Source organism: Budorcas taxicolor, chromosome 25 (genome assembly GCF_023091745.1).
Source record: "Budorcas taxicolor isolate Tak-1 chromosome 25, Takin1.1, whole genome shotgun sequence".
NCBI classification, from domain to species: Eukaryota; Metazoa; Chordata; class Mammalia; order Artiodactyla; family Bovidae; genus Budorcas; species Budorcas taxicolor.
In genome coordinates this window covers 44,854,792-44,862,212 of record NC_068934.1, presented here as the reverse complement: position 1 = coordinate 44,862,212, position 7,421 = coordinate 44,854,792, and positions in this window count along the sequence as shown.

Below are 7,421 nucleotides of genomic sequence, written 5' to 3'. Positions count from 1 at the left end.
GCTCCAGGTGGGAATCTGGCCCCTGACCTGCCTACCAGGCTCTTTCCTAGGGCTGCCTCCGGGTTCCACCGCATCAGGGCCCTTTCTCCCGAGAGGGGCTGCAGTAGTAAGTGGGGGCGCATCTCCCTGTTTGAGCCCACCTCCCAGGAAGGTATAGGCCCGATTGAACCCCGGGCCACTCTGTCCTTTGTCCTAACTGGTTGGTGGCTTTGCCAAGAGATTTGAGCCCCATTGAGAACTGCCCACCCTGCCTTCTTAAGGGGATTGAGGACCCCCCCAACCTGTCTTTTCCAAGTGGATGAGTCCATGCCACAGAGAGGGGCTGAGCTCTGGAAAAGGCTACTCTGCCTGTCAGGCTTCCCAGCTCTTCTTCCTGCCAGGGGTCAGGCCCCCACACTGTCTGTCTTCCAGGTTCCACCGTCCTAACAGACCTAAGCTGCTCCCAGACCCCCAGAACCAAAAGTTCTTGGGGTGGGCTTTGTGTTTGTTTGGTTTTCCTTTTTTAAATAAAATATTTTAAAATGTGCATGTTGTATGTCAGTCATTGAAAGCCAATTACTCCCCTCCCCCCCCCCTTTGAGGATGAGGCAGATGCCTAAGAATAGATGTCTAGGCTGTTATCTTGAGAATGAGGACCCAGTGAAACCGAGCAGGATCTTGTGGGGCTCCTGACATAAAAGCCTTTCCATGTCTTTTGTTTCTTGTTTGTAAGCAGCAGACCCCAGCCTCCGTGACCTTCCCTGAGTTCCAAAGGGCAGATTTGAACAGTTGCTCATCAAACAAGGTAGAAGATGCAGAGACAAGACAGGAGCAGCAGCCTGGGGGCAGGGTCCTGGCTCCACCTCAAGGGATACACATAACAGTATCTTTTGAGCTCTTTATAGAATTAAAACCTCCAATAAATGGCAGGTATCAGCGTTCTTCATTCCAGAGAAGACCACCAGAAGCCAGATTAAAGACCAGAGAAGTCTCTCAAGAGATTGTTGTCCTTTAGTCGCCAAGTCCTGTCTGGCTCTTTGCGACCCCATGGACTGCAGCACAGCAGGCTCCTGTGTCCTCCACTATCTCAGGAGTTCGCTCAAATTCAAATGCATTAAGACAGTGATGCTATCTAACCGTCTCATTCTCTGCCACCCCTTTCTCCTTTTGCGTACAATCTTTCGCAGCTTCAGGGTCTTTTCCAGTGAATCAGCTCTTTGCATCAAGTGGCCAAGCTCTTAGAGCTTCAGTGACAGTCCTTCCAATGAATATTCAGAGTTGATTTCCTTTAGGACTGACTGGTTTGATCTCCTTGCAGTCCAAGACATTCTCAAGAGTCTTCTCCAACACCATAATTGGAAAGCATCAATTCTTCAGCGCTCAATCTTCTTTATGGTCCAAATCTCACATCCATACATAACTACTAGAAAAACCATAGCTTTGACTATATGGACCTTTGTCAACAAGTGATTTCTCTGCTTTTTAATACACTGTCTAGGTTTGTCATAGCATTCCTTCCAAGGAGCAAGCGTATTTCTTCCAGACCACCTGACCTGCCTCCTGAGAAATCCATATGCAGGTCAAGAAGCAAGCGTTAGAACTGGACGTGGAACAATAGACTGATTCCAAATAGGGAATGGAATACATCAAGGCTGTATATTGTCACCCTGCTTATTTAACTTATATGCAGTGTACATCATGAGAAATGCTGAGCTGGATGAAGCACAAGCTGGAATCAAGATTGCCAGGAGAAATAACAATAACCTCAGATATGCAGATGACACCACCCTTGTGGCAAAACAAAGAAGAACTAGAGAGCCTCTTGATTAAAGTGAAAGAGGAGAGCGGAAAAGTTGGCTTAAAACTCAAACGTCAGAAAACTAAGATCATGGCATCTGGTCCCATCACTTCATGGCAAATAGATGGAGAAACAGTACAGTAACAGACTTTATTTTTTGGGCTCCAAAATCACAGCAGATGGTGACTGCAGCCATAAAATTAAAAGATGCTTGCTCCTTGTAAGAAAAGTTATGACCAACTCAGACAGCATATTAAAAAGCAGAGACATTGCTTTGCCAACAAAGGTCCATATAGTCAAAGCTATGGTTTTTCCAGTAGTCATGTATGGATGTGAGAGTTGGACTATAAAGAAAGCTGAGCACCGAAGAATTGATGCTTTTGAACTGTGGTGTTGGAGAAGACTCTTGAGAATCCCTTGGACTGCAAGGAGATCCAATCAGTCCATCCTAAAGGAAATCAGTCGTGAATATTCATTGAAAGGACTGATGCTGAAGCTGAAACTCCAATACTTTGGCCACCTGATGTGAAAAACTGACTCACTGGAAAAGACCCTGATGCTGGGAAAGATTGAAGGCAGGAGAAGAAGGGGACAACAGAGGATGAGATGGTCGGATGGCATCACTGACTCGGACATGAGTTTAAGTAAGCTCTGGGAGTTAGTGATGGACAGGGAAGCCTGGTGTGCTGCAGTCCATGGGGTTGCAAAGAGTTGGACACGACTGAGCGACTGAACTGAACTGAACTGAACCTATGTTTTACCTACAAGAGTCATAGAGATCAAAAGTTTGTTAACTTGGGTTCAATCCCTGGTTGGGGCACTAAGATCCTACAAGCCACATGGTGCGGCCCCAAAAGAAAGAATCCGCCTGCCAATGTAGGGGACATGGGTTCAATCCCCGATCCAGAAAGATTCCACATCCTGAAGGGCAATGAAACCCGTGAGCCACGACTGAGCCCTCGTGCCTCAACTCCTCGAGGCCCGCATGCTCTAGAGCCTGTGCTCAGTACAAGAGAGGCTCTGCACTGCACTGCAACCAGAGAGTGGCCCTGCTCACCACAACTAGAGAAAGGCCCCTGCAGCAATGAAGACCCAGCACAGCCAAAAACAGACAAACAAATATAAACATTAAAAAAAATAAAGTTACTGTATCAGCCAGGATTTAATCAGAGAAACAAAATTACTGGTCACAATTATGTGTAGTCAAGATGTATCCTAGGGATAAGACCCTGCGTAATTGTGAGGGCTGATCATAGAAGACTGCTGTTTTTGTTTCTGGTGCTGGAGCTCAGAGACAGCAGGCAGACTGTTGGAAAGCATGTGATGTGAGGTGAGGGAAGCAAGAACAAACTGGCACCTGTGAGGACTAGCTAGCACCCACAGGATGGACCAGAACGCAATCAATCTCTCACTGCACCTAAGCCTCTAACTTTAATGAAGCAGACGGTTCACAGGAGAAGCTGGCACTCTATCCAGGAGCTGAACATGTGCCTGGAACAAGAAGAGCAGAAGCAGGAGGAGCTGTGGACCCAGCTATTGCCCGATGCCAACATGCTGAGCCAGCAAGTGAGGGTCACTGTGAGAGAGGTGCCACCACTTCGGGGGCCCCTGCACCAACCTGCCTCATGGAAAAAAGGATGCAACTCCTGTTTCACTTCCACTTTCCAAATCTTACACAAAACGTCACTTGTGGGCCACATTAACAGAACTATGCAGGGAAGAGAATTCTGGGAAATAGATCCAGCTTAGTTAAAATGACACAGTACAAATTCACCGCAGTTTCAGATGTTAATTTGAAAATTATTACCCATGGAGACCAATTAGCACCAAAGGATTTTAGAGATGAAAGGTCACATTCCTGAGGCCCTCAGATTCATGCTGTGGTTGTTTCCCGTTCCAGAATTGATTGTGAGATTAGTGCTCAGTAGCTGGCAGACTCCCATTGGTTCCCTGCCACTGCTGTGTGGACGAATATGGCAAAAAGGACCAAAAGGAAAGCCCTGGAATTGTTCCCTCCCCCACCAAGTTGTAAACCAGGTTATACCACAACCCTGAAGAAACTGCAGAGATTAGTGCCACCATTAAGGGTTCGAGAGATGCAAGAGATGCAAGGAATATGATGCCAGTCATATTCCTACCTGTTTGCAGGTGGAAGAACCAAACAGTGTGGCAGTGCCAATAACAGCTGCAATTCTATTTTAAACCATAAAGAAGGCTGAGCACCAAAGAACCGACGCTTTCAAACTGTGGTGCCGAAGAAGACTCATGAGAGTCCCTTGGACAGCAAGGAGATCCAACCAGTCAACCCTAAAATGAATCAACCCTAAATATTAATTGGAAGAACTGATGCTGAAGCTCCAATACTTTAGCCACCTGGTATCAAAAGCTGACTCACTGAAAAAGACCCTGATGCTGGGAAAGATTGAGGGCAGGTGAAGAAGGGGATATGATGGTTGGATGGCATCATGGAACAATGGACATGAGTTTGAGCAAACTCAGGGAGATAGTGAAGGATAGGGAATCCTGGCATGCTGCAGTCCATCGGGTCACAAAGATTTGGACACCACTTAGTGACTGAACAACAACAACAAAATATTTTTTTAATGTATTTATGTGTTTTGGGGGGGTTGTGCTGGCTCTTAACCACAGCACACAGGATCTTCAGTATCTATTATAGCATGCGATCTTTCAGTTCCAGTATGTGGGATCTAGTTCCCTGACCGGGAATTGAACCCAGGCTCCCTGCATTGGGAGTTCAGAATCTTAAACCAGTTGGTCAACTGGTTAAGGGAAATCCCATACCACTGCAATTCTAGATTTGAGATCTTTATTGGAGAAAATCAATAAACCCCAGCAGCAACTGCTATTGAACAAACTTTCTCTTACATTCCCGTTAGCATAGGGAATTACACTGCTTGCTTTTAGCCAGCAAAGATAACAGTATCCCTTTACTGTCTTGTCCTTAGATTATTGCCATTCTCCTGCAAACTGCTAGGGCCAAAGGGACTTTGATAGTCTTGCCAGCACAGAGAACACACTCAATTGATGCCATTATGCTAACTGGACACTATGAACAGGAAACAACAATTCCCTTAGGTGCCCTAGACATATGTGTGCCAGAGAGTTGGAGATGAAAATTCGAGGGCCTGCCACATCGGGAAAGTGTCCAGAAGTCCAGAGGTCTGCGGAATGGGGCATATCTCTTCTAATGTGAGAGATGAGTTGCTGCCACTGATATCATATGTCACAGAGAAAGAGGAGCAGTGTATGGTGTGCCTTTTGGGTTTTGGAGTCAACACAGATCACAAGCTGTTTTGACTCAGTTTCTGGGTAACCTGTAAATCTGACAATGTTCTATCTGGATCTCAAAAAAGCTCTTCAAGTGCCCAGGCTGTGGTGCAAGCCGCCTACCACTTGGGCATTATGCCTAGTAGACCCACGTGTCTGACTTAGGTGTCAGCCAAAGACTCCATGTGGCGTCTCTGGCAACCCCCAACAGAAGGACCACAGCTAAGACCTCTGGAATCTTGGTCATGCTATCTCTGCTGACAACTATTCTATCTCTGCAAAAGCAGTTTCTGGCTTGCTACTGGGCCTTAATAAAGACTGAAGGCCTGATTTATGGAACACCATGTGATTATCAGCCCCAAGTGTTCATCATAAACTGGGTGTTATCTGACCTACAGAACCATGAAACTGGATTTTCACAGTTGCATCTCATTAGAAACTGAAGTGATAGAGGGTCTTCCCTTGTGGTCCAGTGGTTAAGACCCTGCCTTGCCGTGCAGGGGACGTGGCTTCAATCCCTGGTTGGAGAACGAAGGTCCCACAAGCCTCAGAGCAACCAAGCCTGCACGCCACAACTACTGAACCCATGCACCACAACTTGAGAGTCCACGTGTCGGAACCAAAGATCCTTCGTGATGCAACGAAGATCCCGTGTGCTGCAACTGAGACCTGAGGCTGTCAAATAAAAGAAATTGAAGAGGTAAATACGATACTGGGCCCACACTGATCCAGAAGGCACAAATAAATTACATGAGCAGGTGGCTCCGATTCCCATGGCATCAGTTCCTACAGTTTCACCTGTTTATACTCAAAGGCTCCAAGGGGAGGAGGAGAAAGGACAGGCCTAATTTCTGTAAGGCTTTGTACAAGTAAACCAGCAACAGCCAGAAGTGGACGTCTGCTCAGGACAGCCCAATTCGGAGCTGGCCCTGAAAAACGGTGATGAAGAAAAACGGTCCGTGTGGGCAGAGCTTTGGGCAATACACGTGTTATCCATTTGTGTGGAAGAAAGGAGGGGTTAAGGTGCCAGTTTATATGGACTCTTGAGCAATATCTGATGGGCTGGCCATTTGCAGAGACTTGAAAAGAACACATCTGGGAAATCGATGACATGATGGTCTATGGAAGAGGTCTGTGGATGGCTTCTTTCTTTCTTCTTCCATAAGACAACAAACTATCACATGGGGTTTCTTTTTTGTTGGTGTTCTGTTAAATTAATTTTTATTGGAGTATAGTTGCTTTACATATGCATGGCGTCTTAAAATGCTCACAGAATGGGAAGTTATTCATGTCCCGTGTAAATGCTCATCACAAGGCAAAGAGTGCCAGAGTCCTCACTAGTCGGATAAGACAATCCATCCTATAGATGCGGTCAGCCTCTTGCCCCAACCAAACTGGTGGTTCTCAATGGACCCTTCACAAAGTGCAAAGCCACCAGGTCTCTATACGTCTTTATAAGAGGCGTCTGTGTTCTTTGTCCAGGTTTTCAGTTTCTTTTAATTTAAAAAATTTATTGTGGTAAAATACTTATTAACATAAAATTTGCCATTTTAACCATTTTTAAAAGTTTATTTATTTATTTACTTTATGGCTGTGCTATGCCCTCGTTGCTGGCCAAGGGCTTTCTCCAACTGTGGCAAGTCAAGTGGAGCCTGCTCTTTGTAGCGGCACTCAGGGTTCTCACTGCAGCGGCTTCTCTTGTTGCAGAGCACAGGCTCTAGGGCACAGGAGCCGGTAGTTTCGGCATGTGGGCTCAGTAGTTGTGGTGCTCGGGCTTAGTTGCCCCAAGGCACGTGGGATCTTAGTTCCTGGAGCAGGGATCCAATCTGTGTACCCTGCATTGGCAGGCAGACTCTCAACCACTGGACCACCACAGAAGTCCCACTGTAAGCATTTTTCAAGTGTACCATTCAAGTGCAGTGAGTACACACACAACGTTGAATAACCGATCACCACAGTCCATCTCCAGAAGTTTTCTTCATGCCAACTGAAATTCTGCATCATTAAACATTCACTTTTCATCATCCTCTGCCCACAGCCTCTGGTAACCACTATTTAACCTTCTAAGACTGGGTCTATTCTGGGTAACTCATAAAAGTGGAGCATATGATATTTGTTCTTTTGTGTCTGGCTTATTTCACTTAGCATAATGTTTTTGGGGCTCATCTATGTTGTTATATGTTGTCAGAATTTCCTTTAAGGCTAAATAATATTCCATTTTGTTTATCTCTTTACTGTCCAAGGTCATTTAGGCTGTTTCCACAATGCCTCCACAAACAGGTGTACAGATACTTGTTTGAGTCTCTGCCATCCGTGTTTTTGGTGCATAACTAGAAGTGAACTGCTGCGTCATAAT